Source organism: Xenopus tropicalis, chromosome 4 (assembly GCF_000004195.4).
Source record: "Xenopus tropicalis strain Nigerian chromosome 4, UCB_Xtro_10.0, whole genome shotgun sequence".
NCBI classification, from domain to species: Eukaryota; Metazoa; Chordata; class Amphibia; order Anura; family Pipidae; genus Xenopus; species Xenopus tropicalis.
In genome coordinates, this window is record NC_030680.2 from 68,019,632 (window position 1) to 68,042,687 (window position 23,056).

The window sequence follows — 23,056 nt, forward strand, 5'->3', positions numbered from 1 at the left end:
TATGGTATGGGATCTATTATCTAGAAACCCATTATCCGGAAGTCTCAGAATTACGGGAAGGCTACCTCCCATAGACTCAATTTTAATCAAGTAATTCTAATTTTTAAAAATGTTTTCTTTATTCTCTGTAATAAAGAATAGACTGTACCTTGTAAGATAATTCATCTTTATTGAAGGCAGAACAATCCTGTTGGGTTTAATGATTTTTAAAGACTTTAAGGTATGGAGATCCAAATTACAAAAAGATCCATTATCTGGAAGGTCCCAGGTCCCAAGCATTCTGGATAATGGGTCTCATACCTGTATATCAATATCAAATGGTGCTTCAGCTCTTTGTTGCTTATTGTAGCTCTTTATTGACATGCCAGAGGCATTAACAAAATCACGATATGTAAACCATTGGACACAGGATTGAATAGATGGGGTTTTATGAACATAATCATAGATATAGCACATCTTTTAAACAAAAAAATCTGTCTGTTCTTGATTTAAACTACTCTGGCTGTGTCATTGTCAATGTGTTTCCTTGTTCTGGTGGATCTGCTGCTTAAAAGCCTTTGTAAGCAATGTAAAACACCCTTTCATCTGTGACCTCCCTGTATAGGCTCATCTGCTAAAGCTTCAAAGTGTCCAGTAACTCAGCACGTGGCTTGTGCCACTATAAGCCTACGGAGTTACTCAGTATGGGATTTTACTTACGATGCCTGATTCCTGCTGTGAGACCTTCCCACACACGGTTATTTTTAACCTTTCTTCTAGTGCATCTTATGCATTCACACACATGCATGTCTTTTAACAGCACAATATCCTGTATTCAAGCATATTTGTACAATAATCATGGTGACTATTTAAAGGGGCAGTGTACTTGCTTGTTTATCAAGAGTTAAATTAGTGGGATAATAAGGCTTGTTATACTTTTTAACTATTGCTTTAATAAGGAATGAATATGTTTTTGTATTTCTTAAAGGAGAAGGAAAGGCTAAGTCACTTGGGGGTGCCAAAATGTTAGGCACCCCCAAGTGACTTAGATTGCTTACCTTGTCCCCCGGGCTGGTGCCCCTGTTAGGAGAGAACCTGTAGCGAGCGCTTCCTCCTTCCTCTCTCTTCTGCCGGCGAAATCCGTGGGCCGGCGCATGTGCAGTAGAGTGAAAAGCCGACTTTCTTGTTTAAGTTCGGCTTTTCACTTTACTGCGCATGCGCGCGCAAGCGAATAGGAAGGAGGAAGCGCTCGCTGCTACCCCGGGCTGGTGCTGTTCTCTTCGTACAGGGGCACCAGCCCGGGGTAAAAGGTAAGCGATCTAAGTCACTTGGGGGTTCCTAACATTTTGGCACCCCCAAGTGACTTAGCCTTTCCTTCTCCTTTAAGGCAAACTGGGAAAACAGGGAAAGAAAAACTTTTTTTCTGTTTTTAATTTCCTGGTTCTTGCAAGTAGTTGTGGGAGAAATAGAAAGTACTTAATCACATTACTAGTGCACAGAGAAACCCTCTGCATAATGGACCTTTTGCTTATCAGACACAGGGGAATAAGGATATAGCACATGGGGGGGTTTGGATTGCCACAGCCATTAGACATATAACAGCCCTTATATATATATCTTGTCTCATTATCACTGAATAATATTTCTGAATAAAGTGTGCCCCATGTGATGCACGGAGAGAGGTGACAGATCACCAGTCACTAGTCATAAGTGAAATTGCAGCTTTTCAGTTCATGTAAATGTTTGTGAAACTGCAGAAAATCTAGTGAATAGTGAAACTGCAAAAATGTACTGATATGTATTGGAGTTAATTGGAGGGTGAAATTACATTGCAGTTAAGCTGTTTTAGGGCTCTGGCACATGAGGGAGTTTAGTCTCGAGGCAACTTCGGCGTTTTCCGCAGATCGCGCCGTCACGTATGCCATCCCACCGGCTATTTACATTTTTGTCTGTGGAATGTCATATCGGGGAGTTTAGTCGCCCACAACATGGAAGATTTGTCGCGGGTGACTTAACTCCCTCATGTGCCAGAGCCCTTAGCCCTGTAATTGCATATACATTGCCCTACAATCTACATTATCAGAGAAGCTCCTTTCTGCTATGCTGCAACTGGTCTTCAGAGAAAACCAATTTCAAGGGGTGGAAAATAATGATGTTTGTGTTTTTTTCCTGCAAAAAGAACTGAATTTAAAAATTCTAGAATGTGTTCATAAAAAAGTGCCCGCTGGCGACAATGTGAAGTTTGCTGCAAAACTATACTGGTAGATAATTACAGGTGGACAGGAGCACTGTTTTTACCTAATAGTGTAGGTGGTCAATGTCCTGCCTGTCTTTTACCTAAGAGAGAGGGTTGTTTACACAGAGTTTAATATCTATATTTAAACTAAATAAGCTGACCTATTATAAGCCACTTTTCAATATACATGAATTAAAAATGTTTACTGGTTTTAAAATGGTATGTAAATGTAATTGCAATTGAAGGTTACATTTGCTCCCTTTCTGTCAGTGTAGAAAACATATTTTTAGCATAAACTCCATTTATTTTGGATGAAAAATCTGCTGCAAGGATGTATATTGCAGGACATGAAAATGTTATTGTTATTGAAAGCATATGAAGATATTCAGGATATCTTAGAAAAGTGAAAATGGGAAATGCCACAGAAATGGCTTTATTGTCTTATATTAAAATACTGTACATGTGTATTGCCACCTGGATACATCCATCTGTTTCATGGAATATTTCTGATAGGAACAGATGTTAAAGTAGATGCCTTTCCCAGAGTCTATAAGGAAATGCTTGTGCTTTAAAATAGGTCGGCTATGAGCATTCCTTGAAAACCATTTTGATCCCCTCAAATATACATACTGACCACAATTTGATCTACTACATTAGACAAGGACATTGTTTCCTTTTTACCATCCAAAGTAACACAAAACAAATGTATGGATTTTACAGGTCAAGCCACAAGTTAATATCTAAATCATACTGGCCTGTGTAAGCATTGCCACTATCTGTCAATATTGTACTTACTCAGGCACATAAATAGCATTCCAAACTGGCAAGAAAATTACACTGCTATGCAACAACTAGTGACATCTTATTCATGCTATGTGCTCATGTGACCAGTATTCTAGCGGGTATAACATAATATGTGAATGTAATAGAGACCTTAAATTGTAAGTGTCACAGGGACAGGTGTACATGATGTATAATCTCTGTAAACCGCTACAGAATATGTTGGTGGTGTATAAGGGGTATTATACTCTATGTTATATCAAATCATCCTTGATGGTAAATACCCCAGTCCTCTAACCTTCATCTGGGCATGGGAGTTGGATCTAAACATTACCCTTAGAGGGGCATTCTGGCTTCTGGACCAAAATGTATTAAAGAGCACAAAATACAACACAAAAACCACAAAAACAACACACTCGGCTGAGCCCTAATCCTTTTAAACATAAGTTGCAGCTTAATCATGATGCCCTTTCAAAGAATACATTCTACTCTGAAAACTGCAGAAGAAAATGAGAACTTATATGTGACCGGTACAAGTGTGCTGCTTGATATCACAGTGTTATACTGCGACATATACTAACCCCTTACCTGTTAGTGCTACTCTTGTATTTCAGTGTCTTACAATCCTTCTCAATGCTAAAATTATGTTATGCTTCCTGTACTCACTATTTTTTGTAATAGCACTTTCTTGTTTTGTATATTGCAGATTTCTAAATAAATTTGGAATAAAATTATTGGAATTACTTGCAAAGAATGATCCTGGAGTATCTGTGACTATTATTATTGCTCAACAATATTATATTAATGATTTTGTATTATGTGTTTATTTGTGAGACCTACTTGTCTGCATCTCCCAGCTAGCAGAGGCCTGAGTGTCTGGAACCCATTGTAACTATATCCATAGGCCAAGACCGTGTTACCTGCCTTTTATTAATGCTATTCTCACTCCACTTACTGCTTTTCATGCTAAATGAATAGCAATGTCCCATGGCAATCTTTGCCTTCTGTTGAATAGGTTCATCTGCACTAATAAGAAATGTGAAAGCAAGGATTATTATTTCTTTATTCCACTACAGACAGAACATACATTCTACATTCTAAAGGAATACTTTCTTCAAAAATTTTTTATTTACAATATAGCTACCATTTGTACATGAAATGTACATAGCATGTGGGGTTTGTAGGTTTTAAATCATATTATAATAAAGATTATTATTATAGATATCCAAGTGCATAATTCATCCCTATTCTTGCATTTTTGCACCCTATTAATACTAGGGGTTTTTTGAGCTTCTGTGCTTTTCTACAATAACATGTAAATATCCTTCAGTAAGTTATAGTATACTTGTATTTTCTTTGGCAGATGCCAGACTAGACCTAGGTATCTATAGTTAAGGGCTGTGGCAGACAGGGAGACTAGTCGCCCGCAACAAATCTCTCTTGTCGTGGGCGACATTCCTCTCAAGGCAACTTCCGCGATTTAGGGGAAATCGTAGCGCCGCGTTTACATACTCGCGGGTGGGATGGTATTTCGTGGAGATTAGTCGCCCGCAACAAGGGAGATTTGTTGCGGTGACTAGTCTCCCCATCTGACACAGCCCTAAAGGTTATTAGGGAACTATTACTATATTAGCGAAGTTCTGGGTTTATACCTAGTAGATAACTTGCTTCAATAAAAAAATTGTGATAAATCCTAAACAGTATAGCATAAGGCCATGGGCACATGAAGCATTTCCTCTGCTTCTCTCAGACTGTGTTTTTGACGCAGAGAGAAGCACATCTAATCCCTTCTGTGACCTGCACTGAAAAGTACAGCTAAACCCAATAGCGTTGTTTTGTGACCAATATAGATTCATGCAGCTTAGTTACCATCAAGTACAAGATGCGTTAAAGAAAATAACTTTTAAAAATTAGAATTATTTCTTAAAATAGACTCTATGTGAGATTGCCTTTCCATATTTTGGAATTTTATGGGTAGCGGATCCTATAACTTTATGAAAAAGAAGAACGCTAGTGCATGTGAAAGTAAATAGTCACCAATTTAAGCTTAATTGTCTAGTGAATACAAGAGAATCCTAGCTACAGAATAAGTATATTTTTCATTTAATAGATCAGAAAGTAGAGAAATGGCACTTTCCTATTGAAAGGGTCACTTACGGGATTACTTACTGCACATATAACAATTATATGAGAGAGAGATAGAGAGAGAATTGTATCTGTATTCAGCTGCAGAGAGTTGTAAGATAAAACACTAGTTGGTCTTTTGCAAACAATTGTGCATTTATTACTACCGTTTGTGAAATCCAGTCACTTGGCAAACAGCTATGTATAGCCCCTCCATGTGATAAGGGATCAGAAAAAAACACTTAAGCACTTTCTGCTAACATGTTAATGTCTTGTATACTGTGGGGTGGATATACAGTATTTAGAGATCAGATAGGGGAATCCTTTGGGTTTGGTTGCTTTAATAAATAAATGATCATTATGGATCCATCAAAATTGATTTTTCCACTACTTGTATATGAATTCCTTTGTTCAGTAAAACACCATTTATTTTAAAAAATGCTATTAGAACAAAACAGTAGAGAATAAGGCCCACACAAATTTGTATTCCCAAATATATGAAAATTGTTTTAGAACCTAAAAATGTGACTGCAGCAGTTAGGCCAAAAAGCTGCTAAATGTTTAGACCTGGATGAACATATATCTTACACATAGATCTATACAAGTATACATAAACCTTAATAAGCTCAGCAGGAAAATATTGATTATAACATATAAAAAATGTATATAACAACTTTCCTTCACAGCCCATAAATAAATCACAAGGAAAAGTCATACATCCCAGCAAAGATAATTTACAGTCCACAATATATAAAGTGCCTAGCTGGTGTATATAACATGCAAACATTAGGAAAAGGTGTATATTTTGTACAGGCATCAACTTGAAAGGGTAAGTATGGTCATGTAGAACAGTCACAATGGTTTATGTAATATAACGTAGAAAGTTAGCTACAGTGCTGATCACCTACCAATCAGCAGGATGCTGATTGGTTGCTATGGGTTACTGCACCTGGGCAAACATTATGCCTTTTATTTTATGTTGAAGATAATGTTGTTATACATGCTCCAGGATAATAAAAAGCAACAGCCTAACTGATCCATATGTGGCAGTATGAATGCTATCATGAGTGATACTTGTCTAACCATAGTTTAAGTGTATTCAATTATTGTTAGAATTTGTGTTGTCTTGTTCTCAGGGATGCTAAGGACTGTAACAATATAGATGTTAAGGGTGTTGTGTTAGGGCTCTGGCACACGGGGAGATTAGTCGCCCGTGACAAATCTCCCTGTTCGCGGGCGACTAATCTCCCCGACTTGCCATCAGTTGCCATCCCACCGGCGAAAATGTAAGTCGCCAGTGGGATGGCACACGCGGCGGTGCGATTTCGGCAAGTCGCCGAAAATGCCTTGCGAGGCAACTTCAGCAGTTTGCCGAAATCGCCTGCGCAGTGTGTGCCATCCCACCGGCGACTTACATTGTCGCCGGTGGGATGGCAATTCGGGGAGATTAGTCGCCCGCAAACAGGGAGATTTGTCGCGGGCGACTAATCTCCCCTTTTGCCAGAGCCCTTAAGCTTGCACACGCCCTTCTGCACCCATAAAGGCATATGTGATTCTTTTATCTGAACCTATAAAAGCATTGTGACTGTTCTGTATAACTGTCCTTATACTTTACTATTAAGATTAATGTCTGTTCATACCCATTACTGATATGAGCATTGACTACATATGCTACTGTAGTTCATCTAAAGTCTCCTAACAAGCCCAGGATTTTAATACGCTGTGGCATCTATATAGTGAGCTTTGCTGGAATTTATGACTTTTTCTTGTGATATATTGATGTTCTACAGAGTTTGTATATTCCCTTTTGATATTTGTGTTTGCATAACTATATAAATAACTATATAAATAAGGTATTTATTTTTTTCTAAGCATATTAATGTTTATGTATATATACAAACTGCGTATGTAACCATCTCTAAATGTTCAATCATGCCATTGGAATGGGTACTTGTGCACAAACCTGCTGCTGAGCTGCATGGTGCACAAATATCTGTCATGAAATTAATGTGTTCAGTTGCTTAAAGAGTCAAATTAAGGAATACATGCATCAACTTTGATAAATGTGCCAATTCATTCTTCTGTGTCAGGAAAGTTGCGATACATTCAAAACAGGCCGAAGTGCTGGGAAACCATGATCCTTGCCCATTTCATTCTTTTATAAAGCAGCCCTTAGGCTTTATGATCCATTCACTGGAAGTAATTTATCAGCTGCTCAAATATTTTCCATACATTTTGGTTTATAAATATTGGAGCTGTGTTTCTTGGTCTTTTTTTCGAAGGCTTTTGGTTTCTTGACTTTTCTGTTCTTTTAGCATCTCTCTATACTAAAAGCACAGGTCAGCTGAAGCACTGTCCCCCAGAAATTGCACTTTAAAGCTCCTCTTAATTATCCTTGTTCTAAAAAAGATAACTTCACACACATTTCCCATGAGAGTGCAATGAAACATGAGCACATCATGTTAAAAATGGGTTCTGCATTATAAATGGTCCTCTTGCAATGACCTCAAATGCCTGAAATACTGAGAAGGAACATGTTATTGTAGGGGAAAAAACATCATGATTACTGTAAGAGTGCTCAATTTTAGTGCTGAAGCTCTTACTAAACTGCTCCATAACTGAGCACTCATGAGCAGTTACCCAACAATAGTAAACAGAGTCAGCAGGTGCAAGTGTAACCATATATAAGGGCTGAATGCTCCAAAATATGCTTCTGCCTCTGTACTTGGTTTGTGGAGAGGCATTTCTTTTTAATGTAATTTCAGGGAAGGTTTATAAGGCACCAAAACAAAGCCAGTATTATGTGGGAAAGTCACTGCCAAAATGGAATTGCATCTTATTACTTCTACCTTTTTTAGTGAAATGTGCTGAAGCATCTAGAAACAGTGATTATGTTGATGCACTTCCCCAAAATTTTCCATCTCATGAAAAGGCAAGAAGAAATGTTTAATAAATCACATTTAGGGTCCAGTACAGGGCTGCCATCAAAAATCACGGGGCTCCTCACAACAAAATTTTCTGGGCCCCCCTAAAACATTGTTGGCCAGGGGTCATGTTTTGCATTGGTGTCAAAACATTGGTGGTCCTCCCCCAAATTACTCATACTATGGCCTGCTCTCCGCTGCTTCCTTCCACATCCTTCGGCTCCCCCCCAGTGTCCTCCGGCTCCCACCCAGCATCCTCTTATTTCTTCCCAGCCCACCCAAGCATCCTCCTGCCCCCCCCAGCATCCTCCTGCTTCCCCCCAGGCCCCTCCAAGCATCCTCCTGCTCCCCCCAAGCATCCTCCTGCTTCCCCCAGGGCACCCCCAGCATCCTCCGGCTCCCCCCAAGCATCCTCCTGCTTCCCCCAGGGCCCCCCCCAGGCATCCTTCAGCTTCCCCCAGGGCCCCCCTCCCAAGTATCCTTCAGCTTCCCCAGGGCCTCCAAGCATCCTCCAGCCCCCTGCAAGTATCCTTCAGCTTTCCCCAGCCCCCCCCCCCAAGTATCCTTCAGCTTCCCCCAGGCCCCCCCCCCAAGTATCCTTCAGCTTCCCCCAGGCCCCCCCCAAGTATCCTTCAGCTTCCCCCAGGGCCCCCAAGCACCTTCCATGTTACAGGCACGAACAATGGTTCCACTACAGTACAAGCTGTATTTTATGTCAATGCAATCATTATATTCTCTAAGCTTCCTTCAGCTTCCCCCAGGGCCCCCAAGCACCTTCCATTTCCCCCCTTCCCTCCCCCAGCGGCCTCCAGCTCTGGTGATGTCATCCGCTATGTGCTGCGGCTCCCAGCTACTTCTGTGCTTTTATAAGGTTGCGCCCCGTGCGTGTGACGTCAGTACGCACGGGCGCAACCTTATAAAAGCGAAGATGTAGCAGAGAGCCGCAGCACATAGCGGAGGACACAACTAAAGACAGAGCCCGGGCTTGATGAAAGGGGGCCTGAGCTAAGGAAACTCTAGCACGGCCGGGATCCCTTTAAAGCTAAAAACGCCCGGGCCCGGGACGATCGTACCCCCTCTGCCCCCCTGATGGCGGCCCTGGGTATGGGATCCGTTATCTGGAAAGCTCTACTTTTCTGGAAGGCTATCTCCCATATAGTCCATTTTAAGCAAATGATACAATTGGATCTCATTGATGGGATATAGGCCATCAGAACAAGGACAACATCAAAATGCACTCCTCGCTCTAATAAGATTTTTAATCTGCCCGATCAACCTCTGTATGATTTTTGGCCATATATTGGTCGGTTAGGTCCATCTTAAGGCCCCATACAAAGGCTTATAAACTGCCAACTTGGACAGTCAGGAGCTTGTATCAGCTTGTGTATGGCCACCTTAACTTGTTGTCATATAGTAAGGGAGCAGATGCTAATAGGTCCTTTCAAATTGTATTTTATGTGTGATTGTTGCCTGATAAGTCAACTGAATCTTGAGTCCAATAGAATGGCTCACAATAGCTTCTCATAAAACACTGGAAGTAAGAGCAAATTTTTAAAAAGAAGCATAACAAAACATAAAAGTAATAACCCCAAGGTTCATAGACTGTGATTAGATATGAGTGTGAGCTGGTTAGAGCTGAAACCAAGGATACATTGATAAAATAGACAAATCTGCACCAGATTATTTTTAATGCATAGCTATTTAGCTGACAATAATTCATAACTAGTTAACCAGTAGCACTGATCTGTAGACCAGCTAAAAAATCTTTCTAGGTGCATAAAGACTAATTGAGAACAAGGAGCAGCGAGTGGTACTTCATGCCGAGACTTCTGCAATATAATTGGAAAACAAATTAAAGAATTTGCAGGAGGTGTCACTGCAGGGAATCCTATATTTCATAGATTTTTAATAATAGTTCTAGTGCTATTTCATTATTTATAATCAGTTTTCTTTTATTTGTCATTGAATAAAGATAGCCCTTGCGTTGAATAATAGAGTGTGGCTTATTATGTATGCTGATACTTAAATCAGTATAATAGGGTGCATGCATGTGGCAATTTAGGCTGTGTTCCGAGGGCATTAAATATTTAGAAAGCAATAGGCAGAACAACAGTGGTGCCCAGGTAGTGGAGTGTGTCAATTTGTTCCTGCTGCTGCTGCATTTAAAAAAAAAAAAAAGGAGCCAACAGCATAATGTCCACTTTAGTCATAACTGAATCCTAGCATGGGAGATTTATGTCTTGTACTAGCTGTGTTAATGGCAGCAATTACACAAAGCCATAATTTATTATCGTTTCAGACACAAATGTAACGCCAATTGTTTCTCACTCTTAATGTTTCAGGGGGATAATGAAAACATCTGACGCTAGCGTGGCTCTTACAAAAGACCCTCAATCTCCAATTTATCCTCCACAACTCCCCTATTGTGCCACATGCACAGTCTCTCTCTTTGTGATAAATGAATTGACACAGGCGAAGCTTGGAAACGTATTCTGTGAAAGCCATGTTTGTTGTTTATAAATCCCCAATAAGATATTTGGTTGCCCTAATTAGAGCATGACATTTCCTGCTCTTAATTTATATTCCAGTAGAATCTTGCAAAGAAGGCAGAAAAGGCTGGTGGATTCTGTTGCATTTCCTATCCTGTCTGAGACACATCCATGGGAATATCATTAATTAGCATCATTAGCTTTCAGACTCTGTCGGCACTTACTTACAGCTTCTACTTAACACCTTTCACTTATTCTCCATTGTCACATTTCATATTTGCATATAGACAGGCTTAGCAGGCAGCGTGACTTTGACAAGGGCATTGCACTTTGTGGAAGTTTGGAAAGGAAGGTTGCGCAGGGGAAGAAGCATCACATTTTGCAGGGCATTATAGGATAGGAGATAGTTGTTCTGTTTGCCTTCACATGCAGCAGAAAACCAACAAGTGCACCTCATGTAAACTGTAATCCAAAGAAAACATAAATATGGTAGAAGTGGTGCTTATATCTAGATGTGCTATACTTAAATTGGCTAAGGCGAATCATGTGAAATAAAAAGCTGTGTTGGTTCTACTTACACATTTATATGCTCTTGAATAATGCAAAGAGATGGATGGCAAAAGCCAATGCAGAAGGTTAAAGACTGAATGAACTGTGATGGTGGCTGCTGATTTTCCACTTGAGACACATGATCCATCTGCAGAGGATTTAAGCCATGGAAGAGGGGGAGTAGGAGTTCATCATTTGGTCAAGGATAGAGGTTTTAATTGCAGAAACACATTCTGAAATGTCAGTTGTGCTGATAATCAGAATCTCTATAAGATAAATGTCTGGTAAAACCTTACTTTGAGTATGAGGAAAGGCTCACAATGTTAGAGTCTATGAACCAAACTTTGGTGGCCGCTTTTCTCACACAAATATACAATAAATAGGTTGCCCCTTTAGACTGCAAGAAATATCTCTTAAACAATTCTGCCCATTAGAGTAAATGACCTACCTGCAGATAATGTAACAATGTATTTATTGCATTGACACAATATTTTGTTTTAGAACATGAATATTTTTCTTTTGGTTATATAAAGAAAAAGCTCAATGCCGTAGCATTCTCTAACTATGCAGCTGCCAAGTCATACTGCCTTGGTTAATGTTTACATGCTATAAAGAAGATCCAGTAATCAGCACCCAGTGAAATACATCCCAGCTGACATTTGACCATACATCAGCATTGCATTTAAGAACTCTGCCCTTGTGTTTAACTGCTATTAACTTGAAGGAACCCCATCCCCAAACATTGTTTCCTCCAGATCTATATAATACCTGCACATTTTAAACCAAACTGGCCTGTCATTAATTTAGCAATCAATCAGCACATAACATTTACTGGCCACTGCTTGCTATAAGTTACTGTACCTGGGCAAATGTTGTGTCTTTTATTACATATGTGAGGAACAGTCAGATTGTAAATGAACACTTTCTGGCTAATGATTGTATAAGTGATAAGAGTAGCCAATCATGCCTCTTTATTGACTGCTAAAGACCAGATCTTGGCACTTAAGCTGGCCATACACGTGGCGATCTCACGATGTTTCGTACGACCGTCGGTCGCACGAAACATCGTCAGATCCGCCACACACCATTCAGGGCTGAATCGGCAGGTAAGGAGGTAGAAACAATAGGATTTCTACCTCCTTCTGCCGATTCAGCTCTGAAGGGAGAATTTTGGTCAGGCGCCTTCTATGGCGCCCGATCAAAATTTTCTAACTTGGCCGATCGGCGAGCCGACCGATTTCAGCAGCTTCCTGCGATATCGGTCGGCTCGCTGACATGCCATACACGCACCGATTATCGTACGAAACGAGGTTTCGTACGATAATATCGGTGCGTGTATGGCCACCTTTACTGGACATTTTGTGAATTATTTGGCCAATTATTTTCTAGTTTGTCAGACTAAATGATTAAAAGTAAAAAATTCTTTTAACAATATATGGGTTAAATTGGATTTGCACAATAAGGAATTTTCAATGTTTTTGGATAGCGATATCATTAGAATGAGATAATTATGTATGTTAAAAAAATGGGATAGTAAGGTTCTTAGCCCCTAAGGAAGGGACAAAGTGTCACACCTAAAATGCAAATTCCATGGCCTATGGGCTTCTGCTTTCTCAGATTGCTGTGTTACTTAGGGATACTGAAGTCTTGCTACTTGAGCAGCAGAAAGCAGGATGTGCGGATTGGTTAGATATCAGGATGAATATGGTTAAGAACGATTGTGATGCCGTTTAAATAGCTTTGCTGTACTGTATTGTTCCAGTCATTCTTTTATTTTTATCTAGGTATTTTTTTTCTACCGTTTCAAATAGAATAGAGTCATTTATAATCAACCTTGCTGTTCTGTTCTTTAATTGTTAATGGCGTAAAAGCCACACATTTTCTAAAGAAATCTAAACTTGGATAATATATTAGCTTAATGTAAAATGTCTATTTTCAAAACAAAGATCCAATAAAAGTATGTTAATTGCTAAAGGGACCATATGATCAAATAATACATGCAGGGACATAGCTAGAGACCAGTGGGAACCTGAACAAAATTTGGTGTAGACACCCCCAAATGCCATGTTCAAATCGATTGCCGTATTCTTAATTTCCCCATATGAAGCCAAATGTTTCATGCAGGCATGTGGACTCATAATAAACACAGCATCATTAACAACACTACTTTCATCTAGACATGCTCCTTAGACCTTTTTTGTAGAACCAATTTGCTGGTTCTGATGAACTGCGTGCCAATGAATGAAAACATTCATAGATGCAACAGAGCCCTGAAATTAACTCCAAGGAAGGGGGGGGGGGGGTGAAAAACATAGAGATTTATGCTGAGTCCTACATTGTATAATGCTCAACTAATTCATTAGAAAACAGAAATAAACTAATAAGCATAACCATATAAAACCAACAGTTTAATCCCCAAACTTGCCTTTATATCCACTTCCAATAGGCAATTCCAGTAGATTTTACATATCAGGAGTGCATGCTCCTTCTGCATTAGTATTCTGTAGTAATAGTCAGTTCTCTCGTGACCTCTCAAATTTATGGCCACTCTACTGATATAATACTGCCAAGAGCATGTCTTCTTTACTGTTTTTACACTAGGCAAAAAAAATGTATTGCCAGGCAACAGGAACCTAAAGGGATCAAGCTGTGAAAGATCTGACAGAACCTCACACTATTGTATTCTATACCTTTTCCTCTATATTCATGAATTTTCCTCTATATTCATGAAGATTATGGTTATCTGGAATCTTTTTGGTATATTTTAAACCTGCTCTCTAACTAGACGGAAAAAGAATGGGAGTTAATTGTTGGAGAAATATGAACTGCATCATTTGGTATGGAAATAAGGAGTTTACATTGCATACAACTAAAAGACAATACTACCCTAAAATTAAAGGGGAACTCCATCCAAACACAACATAAGCTTTTGAAAAGTAAACATAATTTTTAGGCAAGTTTGCAATATACAGGTATAGGATCAGTTATCCAGAATGCTCGGGACCAAGGGTATTCCGGATAAGGGGTCTTTGCGTAATTTGGATCTCCATACCTTAAGTCTACTAAAAAATCAATAAAACATTAATTAAACCAAATAGGATTGTTTTGCATCCAATAAGGATTATTTATATATTAGTTGGGATCAATTACAAGGTACTATTTTATTATTACAGAGAAAAAGGAAATCAGTTTTAAATTTCTGAATTATTTGATTAAAACGGAGTCTATGGGAGACGGGCTTTCCGTTCGGAGCTTGATTTAAAAAATATGCCTTTTCATGATTTTTAATGTAATGATACGGTTTTGAAGAGTTACCTAAGCCTGGCCCCCTGTTCTCCTGCTGATCTGCCTGACTATTTGAGACTTAAAAAAAAATGTAACAGTAGTCGAAATCTACAGTACATGTCCTGGTAGAAGAGTTCCACTATCATCAAGGTGGACATGTGGTTAAAAAACAGTAATACTTTCCACCAGATCAAAGCTAAAAATAACTGCTTATTGTTTGCTTTAGATGTCCAGCAACACGCTATACTTGACAATCATATTCTGTTAAATCCCATAAGGTTAATGTATCCCAAACTTTAACAAAAAAAATAAAAAAAGAAGAGAACTGCCTGTGACTGAACTGCTTATGACTAAGTACCGTTGGGGTACGAAACGCGTAAAGGGTTTGTATGTTTTAATATGGATTTTCATATAAATAAGTGATTTTTCTTTTGCATTCTCTTCTTTTTTGATTTTTTTGTTAAAGTTTTGGATACATTTGGTAAATTATTGGATTTGCCCTTTAATCTGGGGGCTGTGTCCCTATTACTTTGGCCCTGTTTGGCTTGCCATTTGGGATCCTTTTCTTGAAAAATGTGAACAAATAAGGGTAATGCCCCAAATGAAATATTGAGCAAACCAAATATCTTTTCAACCCAAATTTTGTAGAATAAATAATAGCAGGCACAAACCAATGAAGATCAAGAATCCTCAAGTCACAGGCTGCCATTTTTGCAGAAGTGGGTTTAAATTTACCATGGAATGGAATCTCTACTATTACTGAGAAGGTACCATGAAGAGTCATAAATATTGCTTTTCAGTATCCTGTAGCACAATACATGCAAACTATCACTAGCATTTATAAAGCTCTGAGCATTCCCACTATATAAATGAATGGTTAATATACACAAAACACAATCCATAAAGGGAAATAAGTACTACATGCATCTGGCAATCAGGTTATGTGACAGGGGGAAGATGGGAACAGATACAAACATTTGATATATTCAAATACATGGAACAACTGAGGCAGGCTACATGTGTCAGCAAAGACATATAAAAATGATTTATAGGTTAAAAACAATATATTTGATGTACAAGCTATGTATCAATGGGGTTTTCCATAAAAAGTGAAATGTGCAAACCATATTGAGAGGCATTTACCTGAGTAACAATCAAATACCATTATGTCTCTAGCCATTAGTAAAGGTTACCCTTGTCAGCCAGCAGCACTATAAACACAGAAGAAGCAACTGATATGATAGCTTTGTTTCATCAAAACTGGGAAGCCTGGCATCTAAAAATATCTACTGATCCACATTGTGCATTCCTGCGTGCTCCACTTGCTGGTTCAATACAATTTGTCACTACTCCACTATCCCAGTCCAACAAGCCCTGATGAAATAGAATTCCTGGGTTATGTTGCTGCTTGTATATTTAAAAAGAGCAAGTTACACCCACTTCACACACTTCTGCAAGAAGCAAACTAAGCTGTTACATTGTACAGATTTTGTGCCTGGTATTTCTTTAACCTGTCCTACTCACCCGGGGTGCTTTGAGGGGAGGATTAAATAGAGAGGGCATTAATTCTGCGCTCCTGCATCACAGGAGTCCCATAAGGGAAAAAAGGTGATGAATAAACACAGAGCCCGCTGGGCAATGTTGCAGTGGGTGGCGAAGGCCTCAGCTTCTCACAGTGCATTTCATGACACACACAGTGGCCCCCAGCATTTTATTACATGCAGCAACGTGCATCGACAAGATTTCATGACAGGAAAGCATGGTCCAAACATTATATGACGAGCACAGTGTGCACCCCCAGCATTTACTAAGGAAAACAATGTGAGGACCCCAGCATTTCATGATAGATACAAAATGAGCCCTCACAATATTTCATGGCAGACACAACATAACCCCCCCCAGCGTTAATGCCAAACAAGTGAGGCCACCCAGTATTTCATGACAGACACAGTGTGAACCCCAACCTTTTCTGACAGACACAGAATGAGCCCCACTATTTCATGATGGGCAGTGTCTGATTTTTAAATTCCTTTGTGCTTTTTTCCCCTTAACTCTTTACCCCAGTTTATTCTTCTCTCTATCCTTCTTTACTATTATCTTTATTGCCCATCTGAGCATTAGCTTGCAGGCAGATTCGATTCCACCAGCAGCTTCTGATTGATTTGCTCACAGTGTGTTAGTCCTAGGGGCACATTTACTAATCCACGAACGTCCGAAAAGCGTCCGAATGCGTTTTTTTCGTAATGAACGGTATTTTGCGATTTTTTTCGTAAATTGTTGCGACTTTTTCATAGCCATTACGACTTGCTCATAAATTGTCGCGACTTTTTCGTAGCCATTACGACTTGCTCGTAAATTGTTGCGACTTTTTCGTAGCCATTACTACTTGCTCGTAAATTGTAGCGACTTTTTCGCAGCCGTCATGCCGAGTACGAAAGTTTCGGATTCATTCAAGCTTCAGTATCGTGACTTTCCTTGGGCCAGGTTGGAGCTGCAGAGTGCCATTGAGTCCTATGGGAGGCTTCCAAAATCATGCAAAGTCGCAAAGGTTTGCCCGCCGTTTACGAGCGCTCAATACGAAAAATTTGCGACAATATACGAGCAAGTCGTAATGGCTATGAAAAAGTCGCGACAATTTACGAGCAAGTTGTAATGGCTACGAAAAAGTCGTGACAATTTACGAGCAAATCGTAATGGCTACGAAAAAGTCGCGACAATTTATGAAAAATCGCAAAATGTTCGTTTCCAATCCATTTTTTTCCCATTCGGGATTCGGATTCGTGGATTAGTAAATCAGCCCCCTAGTGTAGTCACAATTTGATTGGATAGGCTTAAAGAAGCGCAAAGTCTGCTCTCCACCATATTTAATCCAAGCACAGATATACTGGGACTTACACTGTCAGAGCACAATGATCAGAATGTGCTGGAAGGATCTGCCTGCGTTGTGTGCGGTCTCACAGATAAGGATACCCTTCTGTTCCGACCCCACTTGTTGGAGCTCTTACATGTGGCAACCAACACAGCTCCCAATATAAATACACTTTCACATCACTTCTGTAGGCGCATGTGCACATGTGATTTTATGGTCTGCTAGAGAACCCTTGGGTTACTGCGCATGTGTGCTCATAAACACAGACTCATAACAAATATGTGGGCCCTAAGGGACATATTTTTCCCCCTAGTATCACAGGTTACCATCCCTACTAGTAGTGGATTATAAACCCTTGAAATAAAAGATAAATATAATATCTAAAGGAGGTAGGGCACTGCGCATGAGGATCCAGTGCTGGGCATATTTACAGGAATCACAATTTCAAATAATAAAAAAAAGTCTAATTTTAAGAAAGCACATACTGTCCATGCTTGACAGTGAAGCATGAAAAACACTTTCTACAAGGGTGCCTTTACAGCATCTGAGAGAGAGCTATTAGTAATCTTGGAGTCTAATGCCATAATCTTTAAGTAAATCTTTTTTTTTAAAAAAAGCTATTGTTATCCTGTCAAGATGTTCTGGTGTCAAGAAGAGAACATGATAATGAGGCAAGCTGTTTGTGAGCCATTTAGCCAGCAGTCCACTTTCATTTAAAAATGTTGGAGAAATGAAATGATATACCCAATATACTGTATATGTTCTATGGAAACTACAGCTGTGCTTAATGCCAGCTATATATGGCCTTACTGCACCCTGTCAATGTGCGATTTTCCTCTAGACACACCACTTTCCCCCCACACTCCAAAAATATACAGGCAGGTTTATTGGCTTTTCATAGTGTGAATGTGATAGGGACCTTAGATTGTAAGCTCCATTGGGGCAGGGACTACTAATGTAAATGATGTATAAATGCTGTAAAAAGCTCTGCACCATGTGAGCACTGTATATGTATAAATGGATATTTATGGCAAAATCTATACAATCCTGCAGAATATGTTGGAGAATAATTGTTTAAATGCAGTAAAGAAGTTATGCATGTTGGCCTTTATTCTTTTGCATTTCTACTTCTAGCTACTTTCTATAGCATTTAAGAGTAAATATACATATAGAATAGTATTTCAACAACAGATGTGAAGTCTCAGATATGTCCATGATTTAATATATATTTTTTTTAATTTACACTAAGGGGCTCATGTACTAACCATCATTTTTTTTATCCAAATTTTTAGTGCAAAAAGACGCAGAGAAAAAACGACTATTTACTATGCACATAAATGGCTAAAATTCCAAATTCGACAATACCAGGTTAAACTTGCTGAGTTCATGAAGAAGTCAATGGCTTTGCTTGAAGTTCTGTAGAAAATATTTCAGCCGGCACAACAAGTAAAGTGCAAGCGGGGCAAAATCCCTGCGTGTTTATTCACAATGCAACATTTCGGGGGCGTACCCCTTTGTCAGGCAAAAAGACACACCTTTGCTTGAAGTTCTTTCATTTGTTTTGAAACTTTCGAGATTTTGCTGGGTTTTGTTCGAAAACTCAACTTTTCCGAATTGTTGCAGTGACAATTAGATAAAGTCGGGATTTTTTACGATTTTTCTCACAGCGACTTTTTTTTAGTAAATATCAGACATTCAGGAAAACAAGTTTAGTCAAATTTGGAAATTTAAAAAAATTGAGAAATTATGGAGTTTTAGTAAATCTGCCCCTAAGTCACAATGAAATGAAAAATGTTCTCTATTATTTAATGGTGGGAACTAATTTATTTGCCTCCCAAAGCAATGCTCCGTATAAAACTTTATTATATACTCATCCATTACTGCGGGTTGGTGGATTTATTTCAAGGGCAAGGCAAAGTTAACTCCTTGTGACTGATGTCTTTGCATCTGCAGACAGTTACACACAGAATTTCCTCCTGCACTTTTAATTCAATTCCCTGCCTACAGGATGGTATGAAAGAGATTTAGGCAGCTGCATCCTTCAAAAATGTATATGGAATTTTTATTTTGTCCTTTAGGATGAAATACTTCAAGGTCTTCGATCATCCTTCCCTTCTTGAGAGCTTCAAGGGGATATGCTCTTTGGATTTTATAGACGTTAAGCTAATTTCAAAGTATCAAACTCTAACAGACAATACATTCAAATCTGTAGGATTATCTGAATACTAAGGCTTCACCAAGAACTCCCTTATTTTCTCATACGCTTAAAAAAAAGTCTTCCTTTATCTAGAAGACAAAAATTTCCATTTTACTTTTTGGGCTGTATTTCTTCTGTACTTGATTTGGTAAAGAAAAAAAATAACATTTCCTTGTTATAAAAAGCCCTATTATTGGCAATTTGGAAGAGAATTCCATGCCATGGGTCACATTGCACTGTTTTCTCTCAAATGATATATTTATATTAAATGATAACAAGTTAGTTGTAAAAAGGTTTTATTTACCATTAGTTAATGTTAAGTATGATGCGGAGAGTGCTATTCTGAGATAATTTGCATTTGGTCTTTATTTATTTTTTTGTGGTTCTTAAATTATTTAGCTTTCTATGTAGCAACCCTGGTTGCTAGGGTCAAAATTTCCCTAGCACCAGGTATTCATATAAATGAGAGACTGGGATATGAATAGCAGAGAGCCTGAATAGAAAGATAAGTAATAAAGTAACAGTTTTGAGTAACAGTAACAATAAAATTGTAGCTTCATAGAGCAATCATTTTTGACCCTGGGGTCAGTGAGCCTTATTTAAAAGCTGGAAAGAATGTGGCAAATAATTTGAAAACTATAAAAAAAAAAAAAAAAGAAACATTAGTCATTCTATAAAATACTAAAAGTTAACTTAAAGTTGATCAACCCCTTTAAATGCGGAGTTGCAGTGCAGACACTAATATAGGTTGCACCGTGAGAGGCAAGGACAGTAGGGGGCTGATTTACTTACCCACGAACGGGTCGAATGGAGTCCGATTGCGTTTTTTTCGTAATGATCGGTACTTTGCGATTTTTTCTTATGTTTTGCGATTTTTTCGGATTCTTTACGAATTTTTCGGATCCAATACGATTTTTGCGTAAAAACACGAGTTTTCCTATCCATTACGAAAGTTGCGTAAAAAGTTGCGCATTTTGCGTAGCGTTAAAACTTACGCGAAAAGTTGCGCATTTTTCGCGTAAGTTTTAACGCTACGCAAAATGCGCAACTTTTTACGCAACTTTCGTAATGGATACGAAAAACTCGCGTTTTTACGCAAAAATCGTATTGGATCCGAAAAATTCGTACAGAATCCGAAAAAATCGCAAAACATACGAAAAAGTCGCAAAATATTCGTTTTCAAGTCGGAACTTTTCCAATTCGGGTCGGATTCGTGGGTTAGTAAATCAGCCCCTAGAAGTCTGTAATATAAGCATTATATATGTACAAACTATTCCCTATGTACATGGGTTGTACCATGTTCACCAAAATATATTTTAGGAACAAAAATATAGCAGAGGTTAGGATAAACATCTGATGGCTAAAATGGTATTTCAGGACCATCTGTTATTGTTTAGAGAGACTTTTGTATGGCGTAGAACAGACCTTCGGATGTTTGCGTTAACCATAATCAGAGGCCTAATGGTACCTGTGGGTGACTATTGCTCATGAACATAAAGGTTAGTTTGTGTCACAAAAAAATAGAAAAAATAGAGAATATAATAGAAAAAAATAGAGAAAAAAAATAGAGAAATAAGATACTAAAATGAGATACTAAGAATAAAACTACTATCTTCACTCAATAGGCCTCATTTATAAACACTGGGCAAATTACCCATAGCAACCAACCAACCAATTTTTTGCCCAGTATTTATAAATGACCCCCAGTATGCTAAAAAACATTTTCATAAACCAAAATAGGGAATTGAAGCCTCTTTTTCAACAATGAATATGGCTAGTGCATAACATTTGTTTTCCCTGTTATTTAAATATAAACTATGAAATGTGTATTTTTATATTTATTTTTTTTTATATTTTATGCACTAAAGAAACATCTGAAACGGAAAGTAAAGGCACATTCAAGTTCTTGTTCATATAAGATACTCAGACCTCCCAACTGTCCCGCTTTACGCGGGATAGTCCCGATTTTGCCACCCTGTCCCGCTGTCCCGGATAGGCGCGGATCTGTCCCGCTTTTTAAAGGTCTCCACTCCCGTGACGTCACACGCACGTCTCCCCTTAGCGCCGCAGCTTCTGCACCGCTCACTTCAGTTTTAACAAAAAGTGATTCACAGTGCAGAAGCTGCGGCGCTAAGGGGAGACGTGCGTGTGACGTCACGAGGATGAGAAGAAGAGCCCTGGGGCGCAGCCGAGGAAGCTGGTGGTGGTAGGAGCAGGGGGACGCTGGGGAGGACACTGGAGGAAGGTAAGGGGCAGCTGGAGGATGTTGGGGGGGCTGAAGGATATTGGGGAGGATGTTGGGGGGAGCTGGAGGATGTTGGGGGGGCTGAAGTATGTTGGGGAGGATGTTGGGGGGAGCTGAAGGATGTTGGGGGGAGCTGAAGGATGTTGGGGGGAGCTGAAGGATGTTGGGGAGGATGTTGGGGGAGCTGAAGGATGTTGGGGGGAACTGAAGGATGTTGGGGGGGCTGAAGGATGTTGGGGGAGCTGAAGGATGTTGGGGGAGCTGAAGGATGTTGGGGGGAACTGAAGGATGTTGGGGGGGCTGAAGGATGTTGGGGGGAGCTGAAGGATGTTGGGGAGGATGCTGGGGGGAGCTGGAGGATGTTGGGTGGATGCTGCAGTGGGGAGCAGCCCATAGTAGGGGGACACTGGGGGAGGACCAGCAATGTTTTAGGGGGTCCCTGCTCTAGCACCAATGCAAAACATAACACCTGGCTACCAATGTCTGTCATGAGTCTGTCATTAAATACAGGTGCCACAGTGCATAATGAAATCCTTAGGGCCACAATATGTCATAAAATGATTGGGGCCACCGTGTCTGTCTTCTGGTGCACTTTGTGTATGTTATGCTTTTCAGGTGTGGTTTTGTAAAATGGGCCTGTTTGGGGGGGGGGGGGGGGCGTGGCCATAAAGTGGGCGTGACCTAAAAAATTTTGCCGCACTACGCGCGGCAGACATTTTTGTCCCTCCTTCTGATTTTCAAATGTTGGGAGGTATGAGATAATTACAACAAATCCAGAAGCCCAATTAGCTTGGCTTTATCTAAAACCCTATCAAGCTGTAGCTGGAGTGGTTCACATTCAGGGTAATTTTTAGTATATTAAAGGCCAATTCTTAGCAAGTTTTCAGTTGGTCTTCATTTTTTTTTTTTTTCTAGTCTTTGAATTATTTGCCTTTTTTTTCTGACTTTCATTTGGGGGTCACTGATCCTGGCAGCCAAAAACCTATTGCTCGGTGAGGTCACAATTTCATTGTTATTGTTACTTTGCATTACTTAGCTTTCTATTTAGATCCACTCCTATTCATACTGATTGCTAGGGTAATTTGGAGCTTAGCAACCATATAGCTGCTAACATTTCAAATTGCAAGCAACTTCCATACACAAATACCTTATGGCAAGGCTTTTTTCCTTTTCCCAGTCCCGTCGAGACGTACAGTTTATAAGTACATCACCAATTTACAATAAATTTCAAATTGCAGAGCTGCTGAACAAAAAGCTAAATAATTTAAAAAATACAAATAATAAAAAATGAAGACAGATTGCAAATAGTCTCAGAATAGCACTCTCTGCATCATACTGAAAGTTTATTTCAAGGTGAACAACCCCTTTAATACAGAGGG

The 23,056-nt window shown here is 39.3% G+C and overlaps 1 protein-coding gene across 3 annotated transcripts in view; it reads right to left on the minus strand.

Annotated features, from left to right (window-relative positions):
* Positions 1–23,056, minus strand: part of chst8 (carbohydrate (N-acetylgalactosamine 4-0) sulfotransferase 8) — a 259,379-nt gene that overhangs the window by 23,401 nt on the left and 212,922 nt on the right. Inside the window, exon 3 of one of the 3 annotated variants that reach the window (XM_018093096.2) lies at positions 11,111–11,229. The gene's annotated coding sequence lies outside the window, so the exon portion shown is untranslated. 3 annotated transcript variants of the gene reach the window in all.